A 13,620-nucleotide genomic window follows, 5' to 3' on the forward strand; every position below is an offset into this window, starting at 1 on the left:
TATTTAGTGCTGATGCGTCACACACAAATCGGATTACAACAATATTTAATACAGTTTGTAATGTAGCAAAATTGGTACAAAGCCATGGGGGTGAATATTGTTGCAAGGCACTATCTCTCATTTAAAACACATTTGTCAGTTCAGTTACTTAAAAGGTTTATCTGGGACTTGGGATTTTTACTCCCTACTGGACGGAAACGTAGCTAGCAACTACCTGCCTGTTCTGCCCTGTGGAGATATTTCCCGGCTCAGACGCTGACTTTCAAGCTCCATGTCTTTCGTTCTGCTCTGTCAACGGGATATCACTGTCGACGTCATTTTGACTCACAATTGTTCCCTACAAATAGGCAGTGGGGAGCTGGCTGTCAATCAGCATGACATCAGCAGGGAGCCACATCAGCAGGGAGCCCCATCGGCAGAGCAGACCGGAAAAGAAGAAGCTGCTCTGACCTCGCCGGAAGGAGCAGTCAGTCACTGCTCGAAATCAGAACATATCAGCGCAGGACCGAGCAGGTAGTTAGCAACTATCTGCCTATAAGGCTAGGTTCACATTGCGTTAATGGGTTAACGCCAACGGACTGCGTTGCACGGCAAAAATGTCGCAATTCACGCCGTGCAATGGGTCCGTTAGCGCACCCATTGACAGCAATGTGATTTGTGCCTGTAGCGCATCGTTAGCGCATGCCATTTTCGGCATGCGCTAGTGATGTGCCGTTCTTTTGTGACGGACCTCGGACGCTGTTTGCAGCGTCCGAGGTCCGTTCCTCGCTAGCGCAGATCAGAGATCTGCGCTAGCGGGGATGGCGAACGCGGACCCAAAATAAACATTGCGTTAGCACAATCCGCTAGCGCTATGCGCTTAACGGATTGCCCTTATGCAATGTGAACCTAGCCTTAGACCCCTAAGTCCCGGATAACCACTTTAAGTATTGTAACATCTTAAGTCCGAGCAAAACTAAATTTTTACTAATTTCCCTATTGCTGCAAGTAAAGCACTAGAAAAAAATAAGGTAGTTACTGTGTCCGATTCGGGAACAAGAGTTTTCTGAAAATTATTGGCCTGTCTAATCGATGGCCAATTACCCGTTGATTAAGTAATATGCTTACTTGCCAATTCAAATGACTTTTAGGGCTCACACTGGCGTATAAATTGTACGAGTGCAATCTGGTAAAAAAAAAAAAAAAAACGGAATGCACTCGGACCAATGTTATTCAGCGAGGCAGCGCAAATCTGCGTATTTGTTCTCACTTGTATTGGGCATAAGAAAAAAATTCACAGCATGCTGCGATTTCACTCCGAAATTGGTACAGTATGATAAAAAAAAAAAAAATCGGATGCAATACGGACAGTGTATGACATCCGAAATTTACAGATATTACAAGTCTGTAGTATAGGAAACTGTAAATGGTGCTGTAAAGATTAATAGCTGCTGAGTACAAAAAAAAACAAAAACTAATTGCACACGGAAGACAAGTGAGAAAAAATCGTCCCACTCTCCTGGATGAGAATGGGACCATTTTTTGTTGTTTTTTTTTTCTTTTTAATGCAAGTGTGAGTGAATCCTTCAGCTTGATTAAAAATCATCGTCCTCGGCAGCTGATCATCCAAATGTGCTGCTGAGAACAATAATATTTTGTGAACAGACCTATCACACAAATGTTCTGTGTGTGGTCCATATTTTACTGAGTAGAAGATAAATGAGAAAAACGAATGCAACTTGGATTGTAAATCTGACACATGGACCAAAAATAGTTCCACCACACTGAAAAAAAAAAATATGGACTGTTTTTCATGCATGAAGAAAGAAAAACAAATGTGTTAAACAGACCTAAGAATAAATAGAAATACTGTATAATGTCCAAAAACAAGGATGGAAATATTGTGATTAAAAATCAATGAAATTAGGGTAGATTTTCTGAAAATGCTGTTGGATGACAGAGACACTGGTAAGTTTCTATGAAAGAGATTTGATATATACAAGTGCTTCTCCCAAAATTAGATTATCAAAAAGTTAATTTTATTTCAGTTCTTTAATACAAAAAGTGAAACTCATATTATATAGATTCATTACAAACAGAGTGATCTATTTCAAGTGTTTATTTCTGTTAATGTTGATGATTATGGCTTACAGCCAATGAAAACCCAAAAGTCATTATCTCAGTAAATTAGAATACTTTATAACACCAGCTTGAAAAATTATTTTATAATCTGAAATGTTGGCCTACTGAGATGTATGTTCAGTAAATGCACTCAATACTTGGTTGGGGTGCCTTTGGCATCAATTACTGCATCAATGCGGCGTGGCATGGAGGCGATCAGCCTGTGGCACTGCTGAGGTGTTATGGACACCCAGGTGCTTTGATAAAAGCCATCAGCTCGTCTGCATTGTTGGGTCTGGTGTCTCTCATCTTCCTCTTGACAATACCCTATAGATACTCTATGGGGTTAAGGTCAGGCGAGTTTGCTGGCCAATCAAGCGCAGCGATACTGTTGTTTTTTAAACCAGGTATTGGTACTTTTGGCAGTGTGGACAGGTGACAAGTCCTGAAATGAAATTTCCATCTCCAAAAAACTTGTCGGCAGAGGGAAGCATGAAGTGCTCTAAAATTTCCTGGTAGATGGCTGCCCTGACTTTGGTCTTGATAAAACACATTGTACCTACTCCAGCAGATAACATGGCTCCCCAAACCATCACTGATTGTGGAAACTTCACATTAGACCTCAAGCAGCTTGGATTGTGGCCTCTCCACTCTTCCTCCAGACTCTGGGACCTTAATTTCCAAATGAAATGAGGAATTTTCTTTCATCTGAAAACAACACCTTGGACCACTGAGCAACAGTCCAGTTCTTTTTCTCCTTGACCCAAGTAAGATGCTTCTGTCATTGTCTATTGGTCATGAGTGACTTGAGACAAGGAATGCGACACTTGTAGCCCATGTCCTGGATACCTGTGTGTGTGTGATGGCTCTTGAAGTAATGTCTCCAGCAGCAGTCCACTCCTTGTGAATCTCTCCCAAATTTTTTAATGGCCTTTTCTTAGCAATCATTTCAAAGCTGCAGTTATCCCGGTTGCTTGTGCACCTTTTTCTACCACACTTTTTCCTTCCACTCATCTTTCGATTAATATGCTATAAGATATTATAATATATTAATTTCATACAACTGTGATCTTTTTTATATCCTATAACTATGAAAACTGAAAAAAGTATATACCATATGGGCAGGGCCGGCGTTTGGCACAGGCAGACCAGGCAGTCGCCTGGGGCCCCCACCTAGAAAGGGGGCCCCCTGCCTCTGCAGCCCCTGTATGAAGTGCCCAGAGGGTGTACAGCAGTGAAGCAGCAGTCCCAGAACGTGTCTCCCAAACACCCCTTGAGACCCCCTCAGTGCTGTGATTTACTCATGTGGTCGGGAGCTCTGTGATGATTGCTGTAGGATCAGGTTTCACAGTCACATACAGCAGGGATCAGCATGGGCTCTGACCAGTCACTAAATCATTGCTTGTAATCTGATAGGGCGACGTCCTGTCACTACTGTCTGGATGACACAAGACAGGAATATTGTCTGCTGAATCAGGGCATTTATTATATACAAATAAATGATTTCCCACGTGAAATAATAAGGATAAACCATACACATATAGTACAGGTGTGCATAGGAATCAGCGTTTTTGGTGCATTTTTTTTTTTTTTTTGCAGCCAAAGCCTGCTCTCTTGGCAGTAAAAACACTGCTTTCAAAACACCCATTTTTTAGGGTATGTGCAGAGGATCCGGAAATGGCAGCCCTTTGGATGCAGCGGACATGTGCTGCGTCCAAAGTGCTGCCATCTTTTGAACACAGGTGATTCCGCGTGTGTTCATTGAACCGTGTGGAATCCCTGCGTCCTATACATTGCAGGGGTGAGACTTCTCTTGCGGAGACTCGCGTCTGCGCAAGATAAATTGACATGCTGGGGTCTGGAGAGACGCAGTTGTGAAATTCAGTCAACGGAAAATAAAAGGGTGTGCAGGAGATTTCTGAAAATCTTAGTTTTTGCTTGTGTTGTAAACTGCTGTAAACTTATTATTTGCAGAAGAAAAAGCTGCAAATATTCTGCCTATGAACATGGCCAAAAGCTGCTTTCCAAAGTGCCAGCAGTGACCCTGCATACAGCTAATAGTGGCGGACCTATTGGCCGATATAAGGCCCCTAAATATGGGGGCCACAGTGCAATGTTATCATTTGGGGGCCCCCACTTTGTCTAAAACCGGCCCTGCATATGGGCTTACAAAGTTACATTGCTATCTTCATGAAATGTCAGTTTCCATGCAGAGTAGTAGTATTTAATGAGGATCTGTCATTTGTTATAAATGTGTAATTATGTTACCTGGTGTAAATGCCGCTGTTCTCCTGAATATAGCACTGTTTTTCTTTTCTTCTTATGCATGGCCTTCTTTTCACTGTATGAAAATCTAATCTTTTTGTGCAAGTGTGTTTGGTTGTCAACTGTTCTACAGTGGGGGAAATAAGTATTTGATCCCTTGCTGATTTTGTACGTGTGCCCACTGACAAAGACATGAAAGCCTATAATTTTAAGGCTAGGTTAATTTTAATATTGAGAGAAAGAATATCAAAAATAAAATCCAGAAAATCACATTGTATAAATTTATTTGAATTTTGCAGTGAGAAATAAGTATTTGCTCCGCTACCAACCATTAAGAGTTCTGGCTCCTGCAGACCTGTTAGACGCTCCTACTCAACTTCTGCATTAAAGACAGCTGTCTTACATAATCACCTTTATAAAAGACTCCTGTCCACAGAATCAATCAGTCAGACTCTAACCTCTACAACATGGGCAAGACCAAATAGCTTTATAAGGATGTCAGAGACAAGATCATAGACCTGCACAAAGCTGGAATGGGCTATAAAACCATAAATAAGACGCTGGGTGAGAAGGAGACAACTGTTGGTGCAATAGTAAGAAAATGGAAGAAATACAAGATGACTGTCAATCGACATCGATCTGGGGCACCATGCAAAATCTCACCTCATGAGGTATCCTTGATCATGAGGAAGGTGAGAGATCAGCCTAAAACTACACGGGGGAAACTTGTTAATGCTCTCAAGGCAGCTGGGACCACAGTCACCAAGAAAACCATTGGTAACACATTACACTGTAAAGCTTTAAAATCCTTCGGTGCCTGCAAGGTCCCCCTGCTCAAGAAGGCACATGTGCAGGCCTGACTAATGTTTGCCAATGAACACCTGGATGATTCTGTGAGTGATTTGGAGAAGGTGCTGTGGTCAGATTAGACAAAAATTGAGGTCTTTGCATTAACTCAACTCGCCGTGTTTGGAGGAAGAGAAATGCTGCCTATGACCCAAAGAACGCCGTCCCCACTGTCAAGCATGGAGGTGGAAACATGTTTTGGGGGTGTTTCTCTGCTAAGGGCACAGGACTACTTTACCGCATCAATGGGAAAATGGATGAAGCCATGTACCATAAAATCCTGAGTGACAACCTCCTTCCCTCCGCCAAGACATTAATGGGTCGTGGCTGGGTCTTCCAGCAAGACAATGACCCAAAACATACAGCCAAGGCAACAAAGGAGCCTAGCCACTCGCCAGACCTTAATCCCATAGAAAACTTTTGGAGGGAAATGAAGCTCAGAATTGCCAAGCGACAGCCTCAAAATCTTAATGATTTAGAGATGATCTGCAAAGAGGAGTGGACCAAAACTCCTCCCGACATGTGCGCATACCTCATCATCAACTACAAAAAACATCTGGCTGCTGTGCTCGCCAACAAGGGTTTTGGCACCAAGTATTAAATTTTGTTTGCCAGAGGTATCAAATACTTATTTCTCACTGCAAAATGCAAATACAGTTATATAATTTATACAATTTGATACTCTATCTCTCAATGTTAAAATTAATCTACCCTTAAAATTATAGACTGTTCATGTCTTTGTCAGGGTTGACAAGAGGGCTCCCTGAACTGCTGATTCCTATCTACATGACCCACTCCCCCATTTCCTTGCCTCTATGATGAAGAAAAGAGTATATATACAGTGTGCATAGTGTGTGTGCAGGCTGTATGTTGTCATGTGAGTATGTGTATGTCACCTGTGTATAGTGTGTGCAGGCTGTTTTGTCATGTGTGTATTGTGTGTATGTCACCTGTGTATAGTGTAGAATGGGGATGATCCAGCTTCCAAGCTTGCAAACATTTATTGGATTGAAAAATAATAATAAATTCCATCAAATCTTTGTTAAAGAACGCAATGGATGTACGAAACGCGTAGCTGTGTCTACACTCATGATGGAATTTATTATTTTTTAATGCAAAACATTTTTGCAAGCTTGGAAGCTGGATCATCCATTTTCTTCATTTCTACAAGCGGTTTCTTGCAGATCTGTGCTTCCTGGGACGACTTGCTGGGGTGAGCTGGTTAATCCTTTTTGTATAGTGAGTGTGCAGACTGTGTGTTGTAATGTGTGTGCTCATGCTGATATTATGTACCGTATGTATAAGTATGTGCACTTCCAAATTACATGACAGCAATTCAGAGTCTCCATCCCTCTGGTCTCTCTGTGAGCCTGAAGTCTCTTTTACAATGTAAGTCTATAAAGCCTCGTTCTCACCATCCATAGACTTACATTGGGAAAGTCACTTATGGACAGGGAATTACTGCCCTTGCTGGCATATGGGGCCCAATGTGCAGAGTGCCCCAGGGGCAGGAGGATCCTTCCGGTTCAGTAACTGAACATGCATCCTCGGATGCACGTTCAATTAATATCTTTTGCCATGCGGGCCTGCACGGCAATAGTTAAAAGCCGCCAGCCAATCACAGGCCGGCAGCTGACGTCTGCGTGCACGTCGCTGGCGTATGATGTCACCGTCATGCGCCGGCGAGTCCGCGCTTCAAATGTATGGAAGGCACGAAGCCACTGGACTGTGGCCAGGTAAGGAGAAAGTTGTTTTTTTTCTCCTTTTACTGAAAGTGGAAAACCGCAATATGTACACCGACTTGGTAGGATCATGGGACAAATGGGGTTTCATGAAGACAGATGAGGCAAGAACATGGGACACATGAGGCAGCAACATGGGACACATGAGGCAGGATCATGGGACAAATGCAGCAAGATGAAGACCGATCGGGCAGGATGGAAACATCATAATGTGCAGGATGGAAGGTCATACAGGGCAGGATGGAACATCACAAGGGAGAATGGAGACACATGAGGGCAGGAAGGGAGAACATATGGAGCCAGGATGAGACACGAGGGGGCCAGGATGGGGTATATTATTACTGTAGGGGCTAATGAAGGGATATTATTACTGCAGTGATGTATTTTATTTTTGATGATGCTGTTATCAATTGGGGGGGTGCTGGTACTGTGCAGGGAGACACTAGGTCGCCTTTTTTTCTTCACATGGTGTAGTGTAGAAGTTGGGAAAAAATAATGTGCTCTGCAATCGGTGCTCTAGATAACTGTCTTATTCCCTGCAGAGACAAGTACTGGTTGTAAGAAGTGATGGGGGTCTGTACTGGATGAAGAAGAAAAGCGAATATGAAGGACTTCAGCTAGAGATGTCACTGGTGAGTCAGTGTATTACATGTACACTTACACTATACACTGTATATTACAAACAGAGCTCTTGTGTATAATGTCACTGGCGATCCCTGTATTACCTGTACATTATACAGTCATGGCCAAAATTTTTGAGTGACACCAAAATTATATTTTCACATGATCTGCTGCCCTCTGGTTTTTATTAGTGTTTGTCTGATGTTTATATCACATACAGAAATATAATTGCAATCATATTATGAGTACCAATAGGTTATATTGACAGAATGAGTTAATGCAGCAAGTCAATATTTGCAGTGTTGACCCTTCTTCTTCAAGACCTCTGCAATTCTCCCTGGCATGCTCTCAAACAACTTCTGGACCAAATCCTGACTGATAGCAGTCCATTCTTGCATAATCAATGCTTGCATTTTGCCAGAATTTGTTGGTTTTTGTTTGTCCACCCGTCTCTTGATGATTGACCACAAGTTCTCAATGGGATTAAGATCTGGGTAGTTTCCAAGCCATGGACCCAAAATCTCTATGTTTTGTTCCATGAGCCATTTAGTTATCACCTTTGCTTTATGGCAAGGTGCTCCATCATGCTGGAAAAGGCATTGTTGGGCGGCAAACTGCTCTTCGACAGTTGGGAGAAGTTGCTCTTGGAGGACATTCTGGTGCCATTCTTTATTCATGGCTGTGTTTTTAGGCAAGACCGTGAGTGAGCCGATTCCCTTGGCTGAGAAGCAACCCCACACATGAATGGTTTCAGGATTCTTTACAGTTGGCATGATACAAGACTGGTGGTAGCGCTCACCTCTTCTTCTCCGAATAAGCTGTTTTCCAGATGTCCCAAACAATCGAAAATGAGATTCATCAGAGAAAATGACGTTGCCCCAGTCCTCAGCAGTCCACTCCCTGTACCTTTTGCAGAATATCAGTTGGTCCCTGATGTTTTTTCTGGAGAGAAGTGGGTTCTTTGCTGCCCTCCTTGAAACCAGGCCTTGCTCAAAGAGTCTCGGCCTCACAGTGCGTGCAGAAGCACGCACACCAGCCTGCTGCCATTCCTGAGCAAGCTCGGCACTGCTGGTAGTCCGATCCCGCAGCTGAAACAGTTTTAAGATACGGTCCTGGCGCTTGCTGGTCTTTCTTGGGCGCCCTGGAGCCTTTTTGACAACAATGGAAGCTCTCTCCTTGAAGTTCTTGATGATGTGATAGATTGTTGACTGAGGTGCAACCTTTGTAGCTGCGATACTCTTCCCTGTTAGGCCATTTTTGTGCAGTGCAATGATGGCTGCACATGTTTCTTTAGAGATAACCATGGTTATCTGAAGAGAAACAATGATACCAAGCACCAGCCTCCTTTTAAAGTGTCCAGTGATGTCATTCTTACTTAATCATGACTGATTGATCGCCAGCCCTGTCCTCATCAACACCCACACCTGTGTTAATGGATTAATCACTAAAACGATGTTAGCTGCTCCTTTTAAGGCAGAACTGCAATGATGTTGAAATGTGTTTTGGGGGTTAAAGTTCATTTTCTGGGCAAATATTGACTTTGCAAGTACAGTAATTGCTGGTAGGCTGATCACTCTGACATTCAGGAGTATATGCAAATTGCCATTAGAAAAAATGAAGCAGTAGACTTTGGAAAAAATAATATTTGTCTCATTCTCAAAATTTTTGTCCATGACTGTACACAGAGCTCCTGTGTATAATGGCACTGATGATCACTGTATTACCTGTTTACTATATACAGAGATCTTGTGTATAATGTCACAAGTGATCCCTGTATTACCTGTACACTGTATTCTATGTACAGAGCTCATGTGATCTGGTCATGGTGTGGTGGTGTTTGTCCCTTGTATGTGGTATTATTGGTCATTTTAAAAATTGAAAAATAACTAAAAATATACCTAAACAGAATATTGGATATTTTAAGAAATGTTTAATAGATTAGAGTAGAGCCCTGCAAAAAGAGTCTACCTTGTCATGGTGGCAGTTTAAAAAAAATCTTTTGGCCAAGACAAAAACTGATGGCTATGTAAGTGATTTGGTGATGGGAACTGTTAAAGGGACACTTGTCACCTGAATTTGGAGGGAACAATCTTCAGCCATGGAGGCGGGGTTTTGGGGTTTTTGATTCACCCTTTCCTTACCCGCTGGCTGCATGCTGGCTGCAATATTGGATTGAAGTTCATTCTCTGTCCTCCATAGTACACGCCTGCGCAAGGCAATCTTGCCTTGCACAGGCGTGTACTATGGAGGACACAGCATGAACTTCAACCCAATATTGCAGCCAGCATTCAGCCAGCGGGTAAGGAAAGGGTGAATCAAAAACCCCAAAACCCCGCCTCCATGGCTGAAGATTGTTCCCTCCAAATTCAGGTGACAGTGTCCCTTTAATGTGTGATTGGTGATGACGTGGTGCAGAAGTGGAGTTTTTCTATGAGTGGATGATGGGACTGTTGAGGGTTCTAGGAGTAGAGCCTGGACAGAGTCTCAATAGGGCCCGAAAATGTCAGTATGGGGCCCTGAAATTCATAGTGGCAGCCCTGCAGATCAGTGTCATGGTATGTCTTAACAGCTCATTTGCATATAACAAATATGTGGATTTCACTGGAATAAGACATTGAATAATGATCAAGGTATCATTTTATTCAGCTTCCTATGACCTGCATGACCATATAGTCGGCGTAAGAGGGTAGATCCTACTGATAGATTCCCTTCCCATTGATCATATACATGTTTGCCAATCGGTGGTCATTTAATAGCCTGTTTAGACCACAGACTACACTGTGCAGACCACATTTTCTATACACAAAGAATATGAGTAATAGTTTGTACTGCGCGCATTACATGTCATTGTTCTCCGTACCAAAGGTCCTGTTTACAAAAGACAATGCACTGCTAAGAATGATACAGGAAAGAAATATATCTTGGTACCGTGTTAGCCAGTAGATAGAAAAATATTTAGAATTGAGAGTCCTCAGTGGTTGATACCTTTTAACCCCTTTACCCCCAAGGGTGGTTTGCACGTCAATGACCAGGCCAATTTTTACAATTCTGACCACTGTCCCTTTATGAGGTTATAACTCTGGAACGCTTCAACGGATCCTGGTGATTCTCACATTATTTTCTCGTGACATATTGTACTTCATGATAGTGGTAAAATTTATTTGATAGTACCTGCGTTTATTTGTGAAAAAAACGGAAATTTGGCGAAAATTTTGAAAATTTCGCAATTTTCAAACTTTGAATTTTTATGCAATTAAATCACAGAGATATGTCACACAAAATACTTAATAAGTAACATTTCCCACATGTCTCCTTTACATCAGCATAATTTTGGAACCAAGTTTTTTTTTGTTAGGGAGTTATAAGGGTTAAAAGTTGACCAGCAATTTCTCATTTTTACAACACCATTTTTTTTTTAGGGACCACATCTCATTTGTAGTCATTTTGAGGGGTCTATATGATAGAAAATACCCAAGTGTGACACCATTCTAAAAACTGCACCCCTCAAGGTGCTCAAAACCACATTCAAGAAGTTTATTAACCCTTCAGGTGTTTAATATGAATTTTTGGAATGTTTAAATAAAAATGAACATTTAACTTTTTTTCACAAAAAATTTACTTCAGCTCCAATTTGTTTTATTTTACCAAGGGTAACAGGAGAAAATGGACCCCAAAAGTTGTTGTCCAATTTGTCCTGAGTACGCTGATACCCCATATGTGGGGGTAAACCACTGTTTGGGCGCATGGGAGAGCTCGGAAGGAAAGGAGTGCCGTTTGACTTTTCAATTCAAAATTGACAGAAATTGAGATGGGACGCCATGTTGCGTTTGGAGAGCCACTGATGTGCCTAAACATTGAAACCCCCCACAAGTGACACCATTTTGGAAAGTAGACCCCCTAAGGAACTTATCTAGATGTGTGGTGAGCACTTTGACCCACCAAGGGCTTCACATAAGTTTATAATGCAGAGCCATAAAAATAAAACAACATTTTTTTCCCACAAAAATTATATTTTAGCCCCTAGTTTTGTATTTTTCCAAGGTTAGCAGGAGAAATTGGACCCTAAATGTTGTTGTCCAATTTGTCCTGAGTACGCTGATACCCGATATGTGGGGGGGAACCACCGTTTGGGCGCATGGGAGGGCTCGGAAGGGAAGGAGCATCATTTGGAATGCAGACTTAGATGGATTGGTCTGCAGGCGTCACATTGCGTTTGCAGAGCCCCTAATGTACCTAAACAGTAGAAACCCCCCACAAGTGACCCCATATTGGAAACTAGACCCCTCAATGAACTTATCTAGATGTGTTGTGAGAACTTTGAACCCCCAAGTGTTTCACTACAGTTTATAACGCAGAGCCGTGAAAATAAAAAATCTTTTTGTTTTCCCACAAAAATAATTTTTTAGCCCCCAGTTTTGTATTTTCCCAAGGGTAACAGGAGAAATTGGACCACAAAAGTTGTTGTCCTATTTGTCCTGATTACGCTGATACCCCATATGTTGGGGTAAACCCCTGTTTGGGCACACGGGAGAGCTTGGAAGGGAAGGAGCACTGTTTTACTTTTTCAACGCAGAATTGGCTGGAATTGAGATCGGACGCCATGTCGTGTTTGGAGAGCCCCTGATGTGCCTAAACAGTGGAAACCCCCCAATTATAACTGAAACCCTAATCCAAACACACCCCTAACCCTAATTCCAACGGTAACCCTAACCACACCTCTAACCCTGACACACCCCTAACCCTAATCCCAACCCTATTCCCAACTGTAAATGTAATCTAAACCCTAACCCAAACTTTAGCCCCAACCCTAACTGTAGCCCCAACCCTAACCCTAACCCTAGCCCTAATCCTAACCCTAGCCCTAATGGGAAAATGGAAATAAATACATTTTTTTTTATTTTTCCCTAAATAAGGGGGTGATGAAGGGGGGTTTGATTTACCTTTATAGCGGGTTTTTTAGCGGATTTTTATGATTGGCAGCCGTCACACACTGAAAGACGCTTTTTATTGCAAAAAATATTTCTTGCAATACCACATTTTGAGAGCTATAATTTTTCCATATTTTGGTCCACAGAGTCATGTGAGGTCTTGTTTTTTGCGGGACGAGTTGACGTTTTTATTGGTAACATTTTCGGGCACGTGACATTTTTTGATCGCTTTTTATTCCGATTTTTGTGAGGAAGAATGACCAAAAACCAGCTATTCATGAATTTCTATTGGGGGAGGCTTTTATACCGTTCCGCGTTTGGTAAAATTGATAAAGCAGTTTTATTCTTCGGGTCAGTACGATTACAGCGATACCTCATTTATATCATTTTTTTATGTTTTGGCGCTTTTATACGATAAAAACTATTTTATAGAAAAAATAATTATTTTGGCATCGCTTTATTCTCAGGACTATAACTTTTTTATTTTTTGCTGATGATGCTGTATGGCAGCTCGTTTTTTTGCGGGACAAGATGACGTTTTCATCGGTACCATGGTTATTTATATCTGTCTTTTTGATCGCGTGTTATTCCACTTTTTGTTCGGCGGTATGATAATAAAGCGTTGTTTTTTGCCTTTTTTTTTTTTTTTTTTCTTACGGTGTTTACTGAAGGGGTTAACTAGTGGGCCAGTTTTATAGGTCGGGTCGTTACGGACGCGGCGATACTAAATATGTGTACTTTTATTTGTTTTTTTTTTATTTAGATGAAGAAATGTATTTATGGGAATAATATATATATATATTTTTTTTCATTATATTGGAATATTTTTTTTTATTTTTTTTTTACAGATTTGGAAATTTTTTTTTAACTTGTTTATTTTGTCTTGGGGGGGGGGGGGGGACATCACAGATCAGTGATCTGACAGTTTGCACAGCACTCTGTCAGATCACTGATCTGATAGCAGTGCAGGCTGCTTCATAGTGCCTGCTCTGAGCAGGCTCTGTGAAGCCACCTCCCTCCCTGCAGGACCCGGATCCGCGGCCATCTTGGATCCGGGGCTGGAGGAAGCAGGGAGGGAGGTGAGACCCTCGCAGCAACGCGATCACATCGCGTTGCTG

The sequence above is a fragment of the Ranitomeya imitator genome, chromosome 3, assembly GCF_032444005.1.
Source record: "Ranitomeya imitator isolate aRanImi1 chromosome 3, aRanImi1.pri, whole genome shotgun sequence".
Lineage (NCBI taxonomy): Eukaryota > Metazoa > Chordata > Amphibia > Anura > Dendrobatidae > Ranitomeya > Ranitomeya imitator.